At 48.5% G+C, this 21,711-nt stretch overlaps 2 protein-coding genes across 2 annotated transcripts in view; one reads left to right on the top strand and one right to left on the bottom strand.

Annotated features, from left to right (window-relative positions):
• Positions 1-21,711, bottom strand: part of LOC308464206 (craniofacial development protein 2-like) — a gene marked incomplete at its 3' end in the record, with an annotated part of 461,435 nt that overhangs the window by 250,735 nt on the left and 188,989 nt on the right. The gene's annotated exons all lie outside the window — the stretch shown is intronic.
• Positions 1,505-21,711, top strand: part of PLEKHA2 (pleckstrin homology domain containing A2) — a 92,730-nt gene continuing 72,523 nt past the window's right edge. Inside the window, exon 1 of the mRNA XM_080982539.1 lies at positions 1,505-1,647. The gene's annotated coding sequence lies outside the window, so the exon portion shown is untranslated. The remainder of the gene's footprint in view (positions 1,648-21,711) is intronic.

A 21,711-nucleotide genomic window follows, 5' to 3' on the forward strand; every position in this document is an offset into this window, starting at 1 on the left:
CTGAAAAGCATTCCCCAAGTAACACCCTCTGGGAATGACCATCCAAGTAGGGCTGTAACCACTGCAAAGTGGTGCCACCCACCCCTAATTCGGAGAGTCGCTCCAGAAGGATACCATAGTCAATGGTATCAAAAGCTGCTGAGAGTTTGAGAAGAATTAACAGGGACATGTTCTCCTTGTCTCTCTCTTGACAGAGGTCATCATACAGGGCAAACCAAAGCAGTTTCTTTGCCAAAACCCAGCCTAAACCCGGATTGAAATGGATCCAGAAAATCAGTTAATTCCAAAAGTGCCTGGATCTGCAATTGAAATGGATCCAGAAAATCAGTTTATTCCATAAGCGCCTGGATCTGGTCGTCGACCACTTGCTCCAGAACCTTGCCCTTGAAAGGGAGGTTAGCAACTGGCCAGTAGTTAGTTAGGTTTTTCTGAATCCAGGAAAGGTTTCCTAAGGAGTAGTTTTACCACTGCCTCCTTCAAGCAGGCAGGGACCACCCCCTCTCGAAAAGAGGTCTTGATCACCTCCCTTGCCCAGCCAGCTGTTGCCTCCCTGCTGGTTTTTATCAGCCAAGAAGGACAAGGGTCCAGAGCACAAGCGGTCGCCCTGACTGATCCAAGCACCTTGTCCACATCCTCGAGCCTTGCCAACTGAAACTCATCCAACACAACAGGACTAGACTGCACTCTGGACATCCCATGAGATTCATCTGCTTTAACAGCAGACAGCGGTGTAGCTAGCCACTCGGGCACCCAGAGTGGCACACATGCCAAGGCAAGCACCCCACGGGACGGGGCGGGGAGGGGCAGTGATCCCAGCCCACAGGGGTGATCGGAAAGGCGATCCACAGCGATCCCCGCCCACTGTGGCGATCAGTATGGAGATCCACGGTGATCCCTGCCCAGGAAGGATTTTGTCACCCCTGAGATGGCACCCGGGGTGGACCACACCCACCACACTCCCCTTCCTACACCTCTCACAGCAGAGTCAAGGTCATGGTGGATGCAAGTGATTTTATCCTCAAAATGCCTTGCAAACAAGTCACAGTGAGCTGCCGTTGGTTCTATCACCTCCTTTGGGCCAGCCTGCAAAAGGCCAGTACAACCCGGGAAAGCTCTGCCAGCAGGATCGGGCACTTTGTTTAGCCCGATCATCTGCGCGTTTCTTCAGAAGTCGGCCCTGCTAATGGCAGGGGCTTTTGCTCTACCGAACACGCACGCCTTTCTTCCTCCCGGGCTACGGTTAAAGGCAGAGGACTTTGGGTTTCTGTTTGGTTTGCAACTTTGCAACTTGAGCAGGGTCCCCTTGTTGTTGTCGGCGGCCGCCCGGCCTTCTTTGCGCGCGCTCGCGCCCCGCCGAGGATGCCCAGGTGAGCCCCCCCCCCCCGGCTCCCGCTCCGACGGGGCGCTCGCTCTCGCCGCCGCACCCCGGAGGATGGGCGGGCGGGCGGGCGCGCAGGCGACGGCAAGCCTCTGCGGGCGCTCTCGGCGCACCCGGCACTCACATCCGGGGCTGGCTTTGGCTCCGGGAACCAGCAGCAACCCGGAAAAAAGAGGCGCTGCCGAGGCGCGACGGGAGCTGCTCGCGGCCGCGCCGCCTCCGAGTGTCGCGGGCCATGTCCGGGGCGCGCCGGCCAGAGACGCAGCTGGGTGAGTGCCGGGCGCGGGAGCAGGCGCGCAACAGGCGCGGGCGGGCGGGCGGAGGCCGCGAGAGACGCGCACAGCCGAGGGGGGCCGGGGCGGGGGTCCCCGGGGCGGGAGCGGGGGGCGGATGCCCTGCGCTGGGAGGACGGGGCGCTTGGGACGGCCCGATGCTCCCAGAAGCAGCCGTCCGCTGGGGCTCAGCCCGGAACCTGTCCGGAAGGCCGAGGCACCGGGCCAGGAAGCGAGAGGGCCTCTGGGCATGTGCTGGGATCACCGGGAGAACGAGGGCACCGAGTTGCTCGCTAGAAGAAGTTTCTAGGTCAAAGGGACGGGAAAAGCTTTATGAAAAGAAACCCAAGCACGCGTGGCGGGGCTCTTTGTGTCTTTACTCTGAAGTAAGCCCTGGGAACGCCAGTGGTCCCGACTCCAGTCGGCGCGTATGAATGCGACATCATGGGAACTCCGGTTGCTGATGCATGCTCCCCGCGTGCATTTCTTAGTGAGCTAAGAAAATGTAAGAAACTTGCAGTCGGAGTTTTTGCAGCCTCCGAAGTAAACACCCACACCCCGCGAGTTCAGTGCGACTTTCCTCCCACGTCCGCGTGCAGACGGATCATTCCTTTCCATGCAGCGTCTCTGGAAGTCCCAGGAAGAGCGGCTGCGCTGCGCTTTGGCACAGGCCGAGGCAGGGGGTGTGTCCCTTTCGGCTGCCCTTTGCGCCGGGCCAAGGCATCCTTTAAAACAGCAACGGAGTTCTGTCTCCTCTCCAGACCTTTAACTGTGTTCAAAGAGGATTAGACCAATTTGTGGAGCATCTCAGTGGCTGTTAACCCTGGTGAAATATGCTCTCCCTCACTCTGGGAGGCAGAAGTGCTTCTGGATACCAGTTGCTGGACATCCCAGGGTGGGAGGGCGAGGGCTGTTGGACTTTGGTCTGCTTGCGTTCTTCCCAGGGGCATTTGGGTGGCCACAGTGAGAACAAGATGCTGGACGGCCTGATCCACCAGGGATCTTCTACCTTACTTCTAGGAAGAGTTCTGAGCCCAGTCTGCAGTTGAGAAGCAAGGGTGGTGCTCCCAGGGGATCTCACCTTAAGAAGCTCAAAGTCACACACTGCCTGTCCACACATTGTCCTGTTTGACTTTGTGGGGCAGCTCAAGATAGGTGCTGGGATTCGGTGATGGCTGAGAGGAGTGGGAGGTCCCAGGTCAGAATTTTAACTTGACTGCAAGCCAACTAGGTTGCTTCATTTGCAATAGGCACATGATAATGCTGGCCTACTTTCCAGGGTTGTTGTAAAGATGATTCAAACAAAGTATGTCAAAATGTGTGTGTGTGTGTGTGTGTGTGTGTGTATTCCATCCTGAAGAACATAGGATGTTACCTTGTATTGAGTCAGAACAATAGGGGGGGAAAGCCTGTTTCAGCTCAAGGTGGGTCCCAGGTCTTAAAACGCCAAACCCTTTGCATGGACTGTGAGGGGTTTCCTACAGGAGTCTTTCTCAGCCCTTCCTGGGAATTGAAGAGGGTGCCTTCTGCATGCCAAGCAGCTGTTCTGTCACTGAGCCCCAGTCTTTCTCTGCTTGGATAAGTACATCCACACCATAATAGACATCACAGTCATGGAGTTTAAAAGGGCACACACAGCCTGAGGATGCTTCAGGATGCATGTTTATTGTGGGGGTTGGTGCTCCTCATCTGTTTAAGTTTTTTTGCAGTGCCGCATGATTTTGCATTAAAATGCTAGCCTGGCCACCCCACCCCACCCAATCCAGATTTACACTTTGTGCTGGAAATGTAATAAGTAAAAACAAAGCAAAACCTGTCACAAATGGCCTGTTTGTGGTATCTTAAAAACCCATTTGCACCAGTAAGCCTACATCGGGAGGCCCCCACAGAAAGCACCATAGAAGTGTTTTGCTATTGCATCTATGGTCCATGGAGAGTTTTATATAAAGAACAAGAGAAAGTAGACTCTTCAAATGAGGACCTCTCCACCTCTTCATTAGCTCTACTAGTATTAAAAATCCATTGCAATCTCTATTTTTCTACTCAATAAAATACATTCTCTGTTCCCATTGGTATCTCTTTAGCTTTGTTACTGCTGTTCATCTGAAATAAAAGTTGCTGCCCTGGATGCTGATTGCGGCAAAATAGAAAGTCTGTGCCTTGAAACCTCCCAGAAACAGTTTCTCTATTGCATTTGTATTCCACTCATCCTCTAGGACAGGCACATCCAACAGGTAGATTGTGATCTGCTGGTAGATCACTGGACGTCTGACGTCTGTGGTAGATCACTGGTAGATCAGTGGCTCCCCCAAAGAAGCTGAACAACTTTGGCTCCCCTAAAAAAAGCTCAACATTTTGGCCCTTCACCCCTCCTCCCTAAAAGCAGCTCAACAAGTTTGACCTGAACCCCCCAAAAGGGGGTAGACCACTGCCAGTCTTTAACTCTGTGAGTAGATGGCAGTCTCTTAGGAGTTGGCCACCCCTGCTCTAGGACACTTGGGGCACCTACACACTGTCCCATGTTATCATCAACCAGAGAAAGGAGAGAGAAAGAGGAAGGTGGCTGGTCCAAGGTCATCCATTGAGCTGCATAGAGATTTGAACTCTGCCCTCTTAAGAAAGGAAACAGTCCTGCTGGATCAGGCCAGAAGCTCATTTGGCTCATCATCTGCTCTCTCGGTGGCCAACCAGATGCCTATGGGAAGCCTCCAAGCAGATCCTCTTGAGTTTGCTGCCAGATGTATTGGGATGCATCCTTGTGGCTTTTTATTCTCCCACCACAAAGTATTTGTGAACTTGGATAATGTGAAAGGACCACCATGCAGGCCAAACATCAGCCCTGCCAAACCTGGTGCCCTCCAGGTTCCCCTCAGCTCAGCCAGCGCAGGCATGCGTATTGGAGCTGTTGTGGAGAAATTATGGAGAGCCCAGCTTGGGGAAGCCAACCCTTGACTTTTCCCTAGGGTGCGATTGGGTGGGGCTTAACCAGAACCAGAGGAAATAAGGCTTGCTTCTTCTTTTTATGACTGCTTGGTGTGTATTGGGCTGGAGTGAAATGTGATTTGGACATTCACTAGAGCATGTTGCAAACAGGTCTCTCTGTGGGTAATTGCAGAATCCTCTGTGCACTGGGTGTTTGAGTGAAAAGTATTAGCTGTGGGACAGAGGTTACCCAATCTGGGCATGGGGTTCTGCATCTTTGTGCTTATGGTCAATAAAATCGTGCAAACTGTATCCCCCACCTACCCATTATTTCCCAGGCTCAAGTATTCTTCATTATATTTAAGTTAGAAACCTATATGCATTATGCCTTGGAATAATTGGAGAACATATGATTGGATTCAGGATACTTAGCTTTTCTGTTAGTTTGCTTCAAATATTCAAAGCACCTCCCCTATATCGTCCGGCTAGTTTTGGTGTTATCCTTGTATTGCAGATGGGGAAGGAAGCTGCTGGTTTGCCTAAAGCAATCCTGTGAGAAGATATTTTAACTGGAACTATTATGCTGCATCAGCTCTTAAAATGGTTGCAAACAAACAAAAATAGAGTGGATGCTTTTTTCTTTGGCTACTTATTGAGCACTGTTAATGTTACCACATTCCTTCATGGAAAGGCTCGTCTGCCGCTACATTAGAGGCAGAATACTCCATAGCTGAAGCTCGCCTCTTTTTCATCTCCATGCCAGACAGAAGCTTCCCTTGTTAAAATTCTGCCTACCTTACAAATGTTTCAGAAGCCTGCCGTAAGAAGAGCCTTGGCAACCATAAGTACTCCAGAAGCTCTTATACAGGAACATCAGAAAACCTCAGCATGGATCATCACCTCTTTGGCTGTTCCTCAGATTTGGAAACATGTCTTGGCATGAGTTGAGGTTGAGGAGCGGCAGTGATGAGGGCTGCAAAGGTGCCCTGGATTTAAAGCACATTTTCCTCTCCCGTCCAAAAAACAATCCTGGAAATTATAGTTTACCCTTCACAGAGCTGCAGTTCCCAGCACCCTTAACAAACTAACAGTTCCCAGGATTCTTTGGAGGTGAAAATGTGCTTTAAATGCATTCTAATGTATGGTATGTGCACAGCCAAAGTTGGCTTTTCCTCTTCAGATACGTATTTTGATTCACAAGATACTCTGTAATGTCCATTGTCTGGATCTCTTCTGCATCAGTGGTCCTTGTCCCTTCCCCGCTTTATTGAAAAGGGATTTTTCTGGTGTGCCTTCCTCTTACACACAATGTAAGTCAGCATGTGCTTTGTGAACACCCAAAGAGGAAGCTATGTAGACTGCAAGCACAGAGGAACTTGGCAGCCTTCCCAGGGGATGAGGTTCTGAAAAATAAGGGTCGGTCGAGCTGCTTGGCTTCATACAAAACAGCCTTTCTATCGCTGGAGGGTTGAATGCCTTACCAGAACAGGGAAACAATATTTTTTCTTTCTTAGGGTGTGCTTGTTTACTTGTGCATTTGCCCCCTCAAGGAATTACAGGCACTGTAGTTTGTTTAAGGGTGCTGGGAATGGTAGCTCAGTGAGAGGTAAACCAAACTGCTCAGAATTCTTGGAGGGAAAGAATTTGCTTCAGAGGTGTGTTCAAGGTGTCGCATCTATGCAGCTTAGCATTGCCCGGCTGTGTGTGCTGCAGGAATGGCTCATTTGTGTCCTTGTTCTCACTGAGAGTGCATATATGTGTCTGTACTCGGGTGTTGCTCCAGGTTTGAGGGGGCTGTTAGCAAAATACCTGCTGGTGGGCCCCCTCTTACATTGCAGGGATCTCTGGCAGGCTAACCTGGTGGTTGTGGTAGTAGCAGGCAGCAACACTCAGATGAGAGCAGGACACATGGGGGGGGGGGTGCTGGGACACAAACAGTCACTGTTTTATTTACTTGCAATGTCCTGGGGAGAGAGACTTAAATGCTGGCTCTGAGACTCCAACTGTACGCTGCCATTTTAATTTCTCACACTGTCCTGAAGGGCATTGTGGATAATTTTATATATCATTGTATAGGGGCTGAGGTCTCTGCCTGCCAGCCCTGCCCACCCTTTTGTCTTTCCCCCACCCCAACCAAAGCCCCTCCCTTCCAGCTCACCTACCTTCTTGCCTATCCCTTCACCTGCTCACCCCAAGCCCAAAAGCCCAAGCCCTTTTTAAGGAGTGGTCATGCAGTTGCCAGTGAGCCCAGTTGGTTAGGGCAAGGTGCTGATCATACCGAGGTCCCGGGCTTGATCCCCATATGGGTGCATATTTCTGCATTGCAGGGAGTTGGACTGCATGGTCCTTGGGGTCCTGGTTGTTCTATCACTCCACACCATGGCTTGCTAAACCACTGTGTGAAGGGTCTTCCCCTACGCTAAGCAGCTCTGCCAGTTGGTGGCCATTTGAACTGCAGAGCATTACAGCACCTTAAAGGTTGATGTGTGTAGGAAGAAAGAATTTTTAGCAGCTCTTTAGCTGAAAAAGGCTCCCAGAGTGGCTGACAAAGCGTGTTCTCATTAAAAGAGAGCACGTGTTGCAGATGGGGCCAAGCAAGACACCCCGTAGTTGCCAGGCAGGATAGGATAGAGGGGCCTGGCAAGGATTGGTTGTTGGTGTTGGGTAAAATTGATGTTGCCAATTTGGGGGTGGGAACAGAGATTATTTAAGCAGTGCTCACAGCGATCTGCTTTCTCTTTCGCTGTGGGCACCGGATCACCCGCCCGCCCTCCCTTGTTATGGGCTGGTGCTTTGACCTTGCTATGCCTGTCATGGGGTCGTCTGCTTTGGGGCAGGGGCCCGGTAGGAATTTTGCCATCTGGCTGATTAGTGGGTGCCATTTAGTTTTTTACCTATTGCGTAGGAAATCGTCACAACTTGTAAGGTTGGCGGTTAGGCATTGGTTAAAATTGGTTGGAGGAGGGGTATGGATTGGCTGGGCCTGCCCCTTCAATGCTGCTGCTGCAAGGGGATTCTGTTAAAGGAATTCAGGGGCTTACCATCCTTTCGTCCAAACCCCTGGTATCGGGTTTGGGCCGCGTAAGCCCCTGGGAGCATGCGGGGAGAAGCTGAGGGTCTGTGTCGCAGCTCCAGTTATCCCCGATCTTGTTTCCCCACACTGGCTTTCGCTGGAATCCGGGAGTCAGTTCTGTTCCCAAGGCGGGGGAACAGATAGTCATAACCAATGCCTAAGCAACCACTCACATCTATGTATGTTAATAAAGTTGTGGCCAAAATTATGCCAAAAACCTTAAACAAAAATTATGTGTGATGTGTGAGTTATTGGGGTAGGGGTGTTTTGGGGGATCTCAGCACGCAAATATCAAAAATAGGATGTAAGCAGCTGTCATATACAGACTCCAGATCATTGCGCCCATGTAGCTCAGCATGGTCTGTACTGGCTGACAGACAAACACTGCCATCAGACTTAAAATGTAAAAGACATGACACAAAAGGAAAAGAGATGGGGAGGGAGGAGAAAAGTAGGCATTAGCCCCCTTTGTAACGGCATTCTTGTAATGCCCAGCTACAGTGGAAGAGCGCAAGGAAAGGAGCAGCCATATGTGGCTGGTGTTCTGCTGAGTGACTAGAGAGGCCCTGCAGCCATCTTCAAGCCGCTGCCAGAGGAGAAGGAAAACGCTGGCTCTTTGGCAGGGCCGGATCTAGGTTTGATGAGGCCCTCTGCTACTGAAGGTAATGGGGCCCTTTATATGTCCAGCTGCCCTTTGTCAACAACAAATTGTCACTGTTTTTTGTGTTGAATATATGCTGTATGGTAATTTATGGACCTAATAGGTATCTAAAGCCATTTGCACATGCAGAATGTAGGCAACCTATATATAGAAAGGAGCAAACCAGTGATATTTTAGGGAGCAGGCAAGCAGGTGGGGCCCATGACTTACATCATAGGAGCCTACACAACACAAAACACTCTTGCTGTATGTAGGTTTTATTTTATTTGTTTTTTATCTTATATTTTGGAAATGTACATCTAGTTTTTTTTCCTTTAATTTTTTGGGGGGGCCCCAAGAGAGTGGGGCCCTAAGCTATAGCTTGTTTAGCTTATACATAAATCTGGCACTGCTCTTTGGCCCCACTTTGGATAGAGAGAAGTTTTTCTCCCTCTCATCATACTAGGACCTAATGCGGCCATCCTGCGAAGCAGAATATTGGGAGATTCAAGACAAACAAAAGAAAGAACTATTCACCATGCATAGTTGAACTATGTAAATTGCTCTTATGGAATATGGTGATAGTTACCACCTTGGAAGTCTGTAAAAGAACTAGACCAATTCCTGGAGGATAAGGCTGTCTATGGCCACTGGTCAGGATATGACCCTGTTCTCCCTCCCCTGTGAGATGCCTTTGAATGCCGTGTCTGCCAAAGAGGGGGAGAGAGCTCTTGGCTGCCGTGGCCTGATCCAGGCTCTTTTTAATACCGCACCAAGCAAGCTAAACACAGCTGACCAGCTATCACTTGTGGCTGGTTGTAACACTTCCTCCTGCCCCCTGCCTCCCCCGCCCCGTTCCTGCATTCACAGGCAGGCAGGAGAATTGGGTGGTCTATTGAGCCCTTGGTGGGCTGCTATAACCTAGCTGATGGGCTACCCAGCTTGGCATGCTGCAAGTTAAATCTTCTGGGGAAAAAGGGGGGGGGGGAGTTTGCAAATGCAGTAATACCACAATATTCAAAACCAACATCCCTCTCAGATGGTTGTCCTAATAATAGTTTTAGTTATGGTGCCTCAGCATCTGCATTTGTGTTCTGCCAGAAATAATTGAGGACCTATTAATTTTAGCCTTGTTATTATTTTAAATTAAGTGTGTTTTCCTCCCCCCCCCCCATAAATTTATCCTTGCTCAACCTTAATATTCAGCACTCTAGTCCCTCAAAATTTGTATTAAGAAAATGAGCAGTTAAGACACAGTCTCACCAAAGTGGGGGATGAGGCTATTTGGGCCACAGTGCGCCTTTGGGTTTTGATTCATGAACAATTGCGAGGTTTCCTCTGCTCTGCTCTCCCAATTCCAGCAGTCCCACATAGCAACATGAGGTCCTTAATACTCAGGTTGCTGTAGAAAATTACTGAGATAATATATACGAAGCTGGCACAGCCTTCAAAATGGGAAGACTTCTTGAATCTCATTTCTTGCCATAACTAGCTGGATACCTTGAAGTGAGTCCCACTATCTCAAACCCATGTGTCTCTCCTCACCTCACTAGAGGGGTAAGAAGACCGACTTGCCTTGCAAAGTTGTTGTGAGAAGGCTGGAAAGTGCTGAGTTTGTGCTTCGTTTTATTCCGTCCTGAATCCATAGATGGGAGAAGCTTATGCCAGAGAGAGAGAAGGAGAGGGGCAGAGGGGGAGGGAGGGAGGGAGGGAGATAATTCTCCCAGGTCAGACAGGGAGGTTGGACTTGTCTTCTCAGCTGATCCCAAGGGCTACAGTCAGTGACTAGTCGACTACAAGAAGCATCATCTCGGCCACAATTTAATCACCCAAAGGTTGTGGTACTTGTGGCAGGGCCTGCACATCTAGGGCTGGCCCCTTCAGCCACCTGAAGGAAAGGCAGTCTGGTGTAATACCCCAAGTTGCTGACAGGCAAAGGCTACAAACCTGTCCTCTTCTGAGGATTGTCTTATTTCCAGGCTGTTCCATGATTTGAATATTCCTCTGTATGAAAAACCCCCAACCCACTTCCTCTGGAAAATTAATGTTGTGGGGAGAATGGGGAAGATCTTTTTAAAATTGTTTTATTTATTTACAACATTTATTTCCCACCTTTCTCCAGGGAGCTTAAGGCAGTGCATGGTTCTCCCCCTCTGTTTTTCCTTCACAGCACCCCTGTGAGGCAGGTTAGACTGAGCATGACCCAAGGTGAACTTCATGGCTAGTGGTTTCCTGGGGCTGTGGTGCCCTTTGGGACAGGTGGGTCAGAAGGCAGGGAGGCCAACAGTAGGTGGCGCCAGAGCCAACCATAGGGAGAGCCAAGCTGCTCTAGTTTCATTCCAATGCTCTCCCTGCTGTGTTCTACAAGGGCAAAGCTGAGACTCCCTTTTCTTGCAGTGAACCTTTTCCTGCATTCTGAAGTGACAGAGACCAGAAACAGGTTTAGCATACCAGTGCAAATTTGGTTGGGCTTGAGTTCCTTCAGCTCTCTGAGCCCATCGCAAGTGCCTTCTGCTTCAACTTCTGAATGCCTGGTGAAAGACCCTTTACTCTTCCATCAGGTTTTTGCAGGAAATTAAGAATACCTTTTCCCATAATTGTTAGCTGATTTCTGATTTAAACTTTTTTATATGGGCTTCATGGTATTCTTTTGTGTACGGTTGTTGTTAACCACTCTGATTTTTTTATAAATAGCAGTATATGTGTATATATATGTAAGTAAAATAAAAAAAATCCTTCCAGTAGCACCTTTAAGACCAACTAAGTTAGTTAAGTAAGTAAGTAAGTAAGTAAGTAAAAGAGACGCTATCAGACTTAAAAGACATTTTCCAATAGCACTGAGGAAAGTACAGAGTGAGGCTGGGGGGGGGGGGCATTTGTCTTGGAGGAATCCTGAGGGCCAGAAAGGGAACCTTGGAGGGCCCTGAGCCTGAGGTGCCCCACCCCTCATGTACATGGGGACCAGCAGCATGAATGTGTGAATGGGTCCCATGCAAAAGCGCTGTTTTTCAAGCGGGACTATAGCTTGTTGGTAGAGCTTTATGTGTCAAAGGTCCCAGCTTCCATCCTAAGATCTCCTCCGCCTATAGTTCACATCTACAACATACGTTCAAAGCACGTGACTGAACCCCAAAGAATCACGGGAACTGTAGTTTGCAAAAGGTTCCAGGAATTGTAGTACTGTCACGGTAAACTTCAGTTCTCAGGATTCTTTGGTGGAAGTCCTGTTCTTTGAATGGATGCTGCGGATGTGACCTAAGAGTGGTGGTTGGTAAAGTCTGCGTAGTGCCCTTCAGATTTTGTGGGCTACAGTTCCCATCGGTCCCATGCAGTGTGGACAATAACTATGAATGTTGGGAGTTGTAGAGGCATTTCAGGATATGGTGCATTTGTTTCCCAACTTTCCCCCCTCTGTCTTCAATATGCTAAGTGAAAAAATGGTCCCACAACAAGCATGACAAATCATTTACTGCAACCGGTTTACACAATATATGGTTCCTCCTTTTTACAAAATGTCAAGCTCTGTAGTCACTTTCGCTATGAACTCAGAAAGCCTATCCGCTGCACAAAAGCTTTCAGGAGTGAATGGCTGGGGCACCAGGGGGCTTGTCTTTTAGGTAAGATGTTATTACTGGCAGTTCCTGTAGCAGGAGTCTTCAAGGGAATGAATGGGAGGCTTCAGCTGGGAGCCTGGTGGTCTCCTGCCTTTAACAGTTTGGGCCCCTGTTTGCCAGTCCTCCACTCAAGACCCAAGTTCCAATGGGGAAGTGACCTTGGGGAACACCTTCCTCCTGTCAGGCTTGTGCTTGGTGGCCCTGGACCTGCCTTCAGACAGTAGGTGCGGATCACATGAGCTTTGGATCCAGATTCTGCAGCAACACATGTAATTGCAAATCTGCAACCAGAACCGAATCTAGAAATGGAGGATGTGTTTGCTTATATCTGCTTATTTCATGTGACTTCCAGGATGGAATATATTACAGCTGCTTTTAATTGTACAAGAGCTGAGGAAATGGAAGAGAGAAGGGTCTGAAAATGTTTGCAAAGTCAGAAGTCAGGAAATATTGCCTCCTTGTAATCAATCCCCACCAGTTCTCTTGTCTTGTGAACCCTTTTGTTTTAAGAGAGAGGGTACAAATCCAGTAAATTAAACAAAATGAATGGAATTGCCACTATCAATTTAGCTAGAAGTTACTACCTCTAGGTCTTCCGGCAGCCAGACTTTATACAGGGCACTGCATGTTCTGCAGCTCAATGATCAGGAATGTAGTTTGTTATTGTACAAAAAATTAGCATATTGAGAATCTAATCTTCCAGTACAAGTTTGTAGCCCTCCAGGCAGTGAAAGTGTGTTAGCAATGCATGACCTGGCAAAGCGTGTGGGGGTGGGGTGGGGAGTCAAGGTGCCTCTGTAGGTCCCTGACTGGCACACACAAAACCACACCTAATCCTTATGCAAAATAAAAGGATGCATGCAAATTCTCTTAATTTGCATAACACACATTGGTTGTAGAATTGAACTCTTAAGGCAGAATTTTAATCTGAGCACACACACACACACACACAAACACGGTGCTGACAAAATTCCTTTGGGAGTCTGCCACAGTCAGTGTCTCTGGTTGACTGAATCATGTCTTCAGTTGGCCCCTTAGTAAGCCAGGTGGCAAAATAAAATTGGAAACGGCAAACCTTGCAGCGTGAAGACAGTCTTATGATGTTAAAAACAGAAGCCTGCTTTTGTGTCTGGAGAGATTACGCAAATCACTTGAATTCTCTCGGGTCCAAAATTTGGGTAGTCGGCAGCAGGGTGAGAAGTCTGTCTGCTCCTTCCTTATTAGCCTCAGCCTTTCACCCCATCTATTCTGGTCTGTCCTCGGGGAAGGTGTGCTGAGAGGCGGTACCACGTGCTCTAGAAGGGCTTCTTCTTTTTCCTCTGGTGGGATGGAGCTTTGTCTATAAGGGGCAGTCTATGGTTTTGTTGCCTGCAGTGAAGTTGTACCATCTCAGGAGGACTGTGCCCTGTTCTGTTTTGGAACTCATAGTCCAGCTTTAAGGCAGAAGGCTGCAGGTCGGGACCAGACCAGCCAAGGTCTGTGTACACTTGTGGAGCAGGCTGTCGGCTGAAGTATGAACTCAGGTTCTCTGCAGTCACTGGCTTGAGCTGGAAGCTGAAATGCAGCAAGCAGAAGGAGACCAAGCATTGTTGGTCAGGCAGACAGTGGAATTCCTAATATTTAAGCTGAGGGTATCCAAAGGCTTCACTCTGCCCACAGTCACACGTACAGGTAAGCCAAAAACCTTATCTCAATAAAGCATAGTGTCCATCCTATCTGGCACAAGCAGCTAAACAAACCAGAAAGGAAGGTGGGTGCCCCCTTCATAACTCAGTTCCTGGAGGGCAAAAGGGTTGGTCTGCAGTGGCATCCTTGTGCACCTGCCAATGACCTCCTGCTGTGAGTGCTGCTGCCCTGGGCCACTTATCTAGCATTTCTTTGAACCCCAGGCAAACGCCTGCAGTGCACTGCCGGTCACTCTGGGCATGATGGGCCTTTACAGTGGCTTATGCCGGGCACTCATCAAAAGAGTGCTGCTGCTCTTACTCCTTTGCAAGGCCTGTCTGCCCTCTTCCTGCCTGTGGAACAGAGGAGGCTGCCTCACGCCAAGGAAGATCATGGATCCATCTAGCTCAACATTGTCCGCACCAACAGGCAGTGGCTCTCCAGGGTTTCAGATAGGGGACATTCTCACCACCACCACCCCCGCAGATGCCAGGGATTGAACCTGGGACCTTCTGCATGCCAAGCAGATGTTCTGCCACTGAACTATGGGAGGGATGGAACCACTTGCCACCAGCAGGGTTCAACATTGGAAAACCCCATGTTAGGGACCCCCTCAAACCTGGAGCAAGCCCTGGTTAGCTCCCCTCTACGTGTGGCATGATCTCGATCCTACCCCTGCCCCTTTGCATCTGCTGTTTTTTTACAGACTCACACACACTGAGATGCAAGATACACAGTGCTTAATGTATCCCTTAGACCAGATCTTGGCCTCCACTCCCAAGCCTGTAGTTCAAGACCTTGCATTCCTGATGCTTAGTGCTCCCAAGGCAAGGCCTGTGCTCCTCTGCGCTTGTGTGCAGCGTCTTGTTCAGTGGTTTCTCTTTCCACAGTGTGACACAATGGCTGTGGTAATGAAGAGGTGCTGACAAGCTCTAATGGAGCCAGGGTGCTGCTGCTGCTGCAGTGCTAAGGCTCCTTCCTTTCTGGACTTTGCTGAGAGAGATGGAAGAAAATCGTTCACGCTTAACCAAGCTCCTCCTGTCCAGGAAAAGGCGGTGCTACCTCAGGTGGTGCTCAGAGATCTGGTGAGCCGAGGAGCTAACAGTTGCACCCAAAGCCTTTGTGTGCATTCCAGAATGCAATGTGCTGGAGTTTAATTTTGGCCAAAGAAATTAAGACTGTGGTGAACTCCTAAAACATGCAGGCTAATTGCCTGCCCCATGTACAACCTCTGGAGGATTTGTCGTGCCTGTGATAACATGCCTGGGTTGTGCAAACTTTCTGGAATGGCATTGCGTCCGTAGACCTAAGACTCCGGTCATGGAGGGGCTACAGTGAGGACTGCAGCGCCCATTGGGCAGGGCTGGACTCACTGGAGCGAACTCCTGGGGAAGTGCTGGGGGGGGGGGCACAACGACGCAGGTGTTCTGCTGTTGCTTCCCTGCTCCAAGTGTCCATGTGTTTTGAAATGTTCTTACGCAGTCAGTGGTGTTTTAAGTTGGGGGGGCGTTTGTTTGTTTTTTGCTGTGTTGGGGTGGGGTGGGTATTTGGTTGGGGCTCTGGATTGGTTTAGTTTTGGTATAATTGTATTTTTTATTCCCCCCCCTACTGTTTTATTGGCTATTGTATCATTTATACTTCGCTCTTAAGGGGAGAGGGTCAGGGCTGCCTGGGAGTGGGCCCCAGACAACAGAATGGCTGGGGCAGGTTCCACAAGGCGGAATGCACTGGTACACCTGATCTCAGGGATCACTGGCAGGAAGAGGCGTCCCGCTAAGACCAGACCGTGGCATCGCCAAGGAGACAGGCTTAGTCGTTGTTTGAGGACTATCCCTGCCTTCAGGTCTGGTCTTGACTGGAATGATACTGGAATCAGCAAGGGAGACACACATGACCTGAAGGTGCTGCTGCGCAATGCCAGGTCAATGATTCATAAGACCACTGCCCTCCACGACCTGATTGTGGATGGAGGCTTGTGACAGAGACTTCGTTGGATGAAGCAGATGGGCCTGTCCTTGCCACTGCTTGTCTACCAGGTTTCTCTTACACACAGCAACCCAGGTCATATGGGCAGGGGAGTGGGGGTTGCAGTGATTTTTAGGAAGTCATTAGTTTACACTGGGCGTCCTATTGGGAAGACCCAGTTTTCCGAGTATATGTTCTGGAAGTTGGGCAATCGGGACAGTGCAGGATTCCTTTTGATGTACCGACCTCCCCGCTGCACTAAGGATTCCCTGCCCGAGCTGCTTCAAGTCATGGCAGATGTTCTCCTGGAGACACCTAGTTTGATTGTCCATGGGGATTTAAACATCCATGCTGACACGACATTACAAGGGGCCGCTTGGGACTTCGTGGAAAGCATGGCCTCCATGAGGCTGTCCCTGAATAAGCTTGGCCCACTCACAGTCGCCTTAGACCTGGAGTTCACCTTTATAGATGTGGGTAATCTGACACTAAGTAAAAGTGAAACAAAAGAAGTGCCATGGTCGGATTACATCCTGGTGCAACTGGACTTCTCTGCGACCTTTCTCTTCTGCAGGGAGGTGGGACGGATTTGGATGGTCTGCCCCCATCACTTAATTGATCCAAATGGATCCAAATGGTTTCCAGAGAGTGGTAGGGGATGTTTTATTCTATGTTGATGACCTTTCAGCTGATCCACCAAGCTTGTAACTTCATCAAAAAAAGAAATGAGATTTGTCTGGTGTGACTTGTTTTTGATAAACTCATGCTGGTCTTGGTAATCACAGCATCCTTTTCTAAGTGCTCACAGACCAACAGTTTAATTATCTGTGCTGGTATTATTATTATTGTCCTGATATTGATGTCAAGTTCACTGGTCGGCAGTTACCTAGGTTTTCTTTTCTCCCCTTTTTGAAGATGGGGGATAACATCTGCAGGGACCTCACCTGTTCTCCAAGAATTCTCAAAATCGTAGACAAAGGCTCTGAGATTACATCTGCAAGCTCATTTAGTACCCTTGGAAGCAGCTCATCAGGTCCTTTTGAATTCATTTAAAGTAGCTGGGTGTTCTCTTAGCACCTCTTTTCTGGTCTTGGGCTGCAGCTCCTTCCTAATATCATTTATTCTGTTATCGCCAGGTTGGGCATCACTTTCCTTTGGGGAGAAGACAGAGGCAAAGTATATTTTAGTAGTTCCGCCTTCTCTCTGTCACCCAATAGCATTTCTCCATCTTCTCCACGCAGAGGACCTAACACTTGCTTGTTCTTCCTCTTGCTTCAGACATAGCTGGAGGAACCTTTTAAAATCATTTTTAACCTCTCTTGTGAGGTTAAAAATAACTCATTCTGAGTTTTAGCCAGCCTGACTTTCCCCCTGCAACTGTTGGCTACTCGTCTATACTCCTCCTTTGTGATTTCCCCTTTCTTCCATTTCTTATACATGCCCCTCTTAACTCTCAGCCAGTGGCGTAGCGTGGGGGGTGCCAGGGGGGCCGGCCGCACCGGGCGCAACATCTGGGGGGGCGCGCTCGCTGCCTCCGGAGTCGCCGAAGAGCCTCGGGCGCAGGCTGTAGCAGAGCCCCATGTCTCGTGGAACCGACGAGCTGTGCGCGCGCCCGGGCTGAAGGCGTCCGGCAGGCAGCGGCTCTCAGCCCCGCGCGTCAGGGCCGCGGAGGACGTGCCAGGCAGCCCCTCCTCACAGCCCCGCCTCCGCTGCTGCTGCTGCTGCAGCTGCTGGGCCATGTTGCATTTTCCTCGCCTCTCTGCCCCCCTCCTCCTCCGGGCAAGCGGCGTGGTTTGGGCGGCAGCGCCAGCAGCAACTCGACTCAGATCGGCAGGTTAGGGGTTGGGGGGGGCGCAAATTACTTGCCTTGCCCCCGGGTTAGGGGGCGCAAATTACTTGCCTTGCCCCGGGTGCTGACAACTCACGCTACGCCGCTGCTCTCAGCTCATCTGTGAGTTCCTTATGCAGCCACATCGGTTTCCTTAGATGCCTCCCACTTTTCTTTCTTGTTGGTATTGTCTCCATTTGGGCCTTCAATATTTCTCCTTTTAGAAACTCCCTTCCATCTTGGACTCCCTTCTCTTCAAGTATTTCTGACCACAGGATCTCACCCAGTAGCTTCTTAAACCTTTTGAAATTGGCCTTTTTAAAGTCCAGAATGCATGTCCAACTACACTCAGCTTCCCCTTGCCTGTGTATTATGAAACCCAGGAGAACAGATCACTTCCTCCCAAGTTTCCAAGTACTTCCACTTTATTGATCAGTTCCTTCCTGTTGGTGAGGACAGGTCAAAGATAGATGATCCCCTTGTTGCTTCTTCCACCTTCTGGGAAATGAAATTGTCAGCAAGGCAATGGAGGAATTTGTTGGACCTTACATTCCTGGCAAAGTTTGAGTTCCAACAGATATCGTGGAGATTGAAGATGGAGATGACTACTATATCTCTCCTTTTTGAATGTTTGGTAATCTGCTCTAGTAAGGCATCATCCAAGTCTCCAGTCTGGCTTGGAGGTCTATAGGTCTACTGTTGTTTCTCTCTCTTACTCTTTTTTAAATAATATTTTTATTGAATTTTACATTATTATTTTTTATCACAAGTACATCATAACAAATAATAACAAACTGATTTCCCCGCTCCGCCCCCCTGACTTCCCTCAACTTCCCTTTCTGGTTTTTTGCATATGAACTTGTCCTGCTTACAATGTTGTTGTTTAGTCGTTTAGTCGTGTCCGACTCTTCATGACCCCCTGGACCAGAGCACGCCAGGCACTCCTGTCTTCCACTGCCTCCCGCAGTTTGGTCAGACTCACAATACTATACTTCAATATTATATCCTTAAATTAAATGTGATTATATACTAATCATTTAAGCCTAATTTTTATAACTTCTATGTTTATATTATTAATTGTAAGTGTTTACTCAAACCCTGCTAGTGAGTCCATTTTTTTACATTGATTCCGTAGATGCAGCATAAATGGTTCCCAATCTTCTTTACAATCTCTATTTTCTTTGTCTCCGAGTCTTTCACTTAGCTTCGCCATTTCAGCATATTCCATCAGTTTTTCTTGCCATTGTTCTTTGGTTGGTATTTTTCCATCTTTGGGCTAGTAAAATTCTAGCCGCTGTTGTAGTATACATGAACAGTTTTTCCTTCTCTCTCTCTCTCTCTCTCTCTCTCTCTCTCTCTCTCTCTCTTTGACATTCTTTTCAATTTGTTATAATCATTTCCCAATACTTTTTAATTATTTTACAATTCCACCACATATGAAAGAACATGCCTTCTTTTTCTTTACACTTCCAACACTTATTGGAGCCTGTTCTGTACATTTTTGCCATTTTAGCAGGTGTAATATACCATTGATACATCATCTTCATATAATTCTCTCTTAACAATATACAATCGGTAAATTTTTAATTTACTTTCCATAGTTTTTCCCAGTCTTCCATTTGAATACTATGTCCTAAATCTTGTGCCCACTTAATCATTACCCCTTTGACCTCTTCATCTTTGGTTTCCCATTCTAATAATATATTATATGCTTTCTTCAAAAGTTCAATATTATCATCTATTATTTCTCTTTGAAATCTAGATATACTATAGCCAAATCCTTTCTTATTATCTTCTTTAAAAACCTCATTTAATTGACGATGTTGTAACCAATCATAAACATACTCTCTTATCTCATCAAAATCCTTAAGCTTTAACTTTCCTTCTCTATCAACAGCTCTCTATATGTAGGCCATCTGCCTTCCATATTTATTCTTTTAACTGAAGTTGCTTCTGTTGGGGATACCCACCATGGCATTTTTTGTTCTAATAGTTCTTTATATTTTCCCATACTTTATGATTTCTTAATTATATAATTATGGAAGCCTTTATGTACCTTCCATTTATTATACCATAAATATGCACGCCATCCAAATCTGTTGTCATGTTCTTCCAGATCTAACAAATCTGTATTGTCTTGTTTTTATTTAATTTAAACCCTGCAACTTGCCCAAACTTCTGAATCTTTTCTAACACTATCAGAAGAGAATTTTTTGGATCTGTAATTACCAGGTCGTTGGCATATGCTTTCAATGTATATTTTTTCCTACATTAATTCCTGTAATCCTTTCATCTGCCCTTTTATTTCTCATCAGGACTTCTAGAACCAAAATAAATAATAAAGGTGATAACAGACATCCTTGCCTTGTTCCTTTATGTATTTTACATTCATCTGTTACCACCTGATTGTCAATCAGTTTTGCTTTTTGATCTGAGTAAATAGCTTGAATTCCTTTTCTAAAATTATCTCCAAAATTCATTTCTTGTAATACTTTTTTCATAAATTCCCAAGAGACATTATCAAATGCCTTCTCTGCATCTGTAAACATCAATGCTTCTTACTTTTCATTTTTCACTTCCAGGTATTCTATAACATCTATAGTATGTTATTCTTCATTTGTCTCCCTGGAAGAAATCCTGCCTGGTCATAATGTATATATTCATTCAGTACTATTTTCATTCAAACAATCATTATTTAATAGCGAGATTGATCTATAATTTTTTATTGAAGTCAAATCTGCTCTTGTTTTGGAATTAATGTTATATATGCTTCCTTCCATCTCTCTGGGACTTTCCCTAATTTTAAAATCTCATTCATTACTGTCAGAGCTGCTTCCAGATCCTAGCTCACAGAGGATCACGCTAGCCAGCGATCATTAAATAAAAGTCTTTATTGAGTTACAGTTTCCATTCTCAAGCTGCTGCGTGCAACCCTACATCTAATGGTTAGATCGGCGAAGCTCCATCTGAGTCTCCGCCCCTTGTACACCAACTTAATATCCTAGCCTTGCTCCACCTTTTCCGCCTGACTGTTCTTCTCTGGGTCCCTCTGCCCCCCGGGGTCTCTTCCTTCCGGGATTCCTCTGACGCTGACGCTGACCCCCCTGACTCTTCTCCCTCCTTTCGGCGGGCTTTAGGACCTGGCTCCCTTTCCGGGCTGCCTACTGCGCCACCTTCCTGTGCATTTGAACTTGGCACGCGCGCCCAACCTTCCACCTTCCGTCTGACCGTTTCTTCGCTCCCCGATGGAGGTGTGGCCGCTCCTGACTCGTGCCCTCCCCCCTGTTGTGAGCTGCCAGCGCTTGATCCCTGGCGCCCTTCCTCTTCCCTGCTCTCTGGCGGTGACGCTGGTCCTGATTTCCAACTGCTCCCCTCTGAGTCCCCTCTGGCTCTATCTTCCTGGGGTGTCCCCCTAGGCTCCCCCCTTGCCCTGGCCACTGGTGCTCCTTTCTGTGAATCTTCTGATTCACTGGAAAGACTCGGAGATCTCGGGTCGTCGTCATCACTCATCTTTTCTTCTGCCTCCTCTCCCTCGCTCTCTGTTTCCTCCCTTGCCCTTGCCTCTGCTCCTGAACCCCTGACATCCATCCCCCCCTCGAAGCCCCCTCTTCCCCCCTCCCCTCCTTCCGGTGCGGGATCTGGGTGCTGCCGTGTCAGGGGGACGAATGTTGGATACAGTTCGCTTCCCGTGGCGGGCCGCCATCCGAAGTCTTCCGGTTCTTCCTCCCTGCTCTCGTTGACGACGGTCACCTCCGCTTCCATCTCTGTGCCGCCGTGCTCGAAACCCGGGTCGTCCCCGAAAACGTCCATGTCCGTCTCTCCCTCGTTGCCTTCTGGAGACGTTGCTCGTCCTGGACCCTCCAGCCACCTTCTGCGGAACTGCTCCTCTGGTCGATCATCCCACCAATACGAGGGTTCTGAAGCAGATCCCGAGGGTGACCCCTCCGGGGAACGGGCGTCTCGTGTCGGTTCCTCGTCCGAGTCGAACCCCCGGAACGTGCTGGCTGAAAGCGTGGGCGTGAAAAGCCAGTCGTCGAAAAAGTCAGCTGGCATTGGCCTATGTGGGAAGAGGGCATGAAACTCTTCTTTGAGCAGAGGTTCGTCTAAAGCGTAGCCCGGCACCCAGCTGTTGGCACTGGCCGGGGTGCCCTCCTTGGCGAGAAGGTATTCTACCCCCTCTTCCCCCCATCTGGAGTCCAAAATCTCCGTGACTTCGTTGATGCGCTCCTCCTGTGCCACTCCCCCTTGCCCGGTTCTCTCTCGGAGCGGACCCGGTGCCGTTCCTGGTTCCTGAAACCTGTGAGGTGCCTTGTAGGGAGTGAGCACCGATCTGTGGAACACCGGATGCATTCTG

This window comes from Podarcis pityusensis (genome assembly GCF_964106645.2).
Source record: "Podarcis pityusensis genome assembly, chromosome: 15".
Classification (NCBI taxonomy): domain Eukaryota; kingdom Metazoa; phylum Chordata; class Lepidosauria; order Squamata; family Lacertidae; genus Podarcis; species Podarcis pityusensis.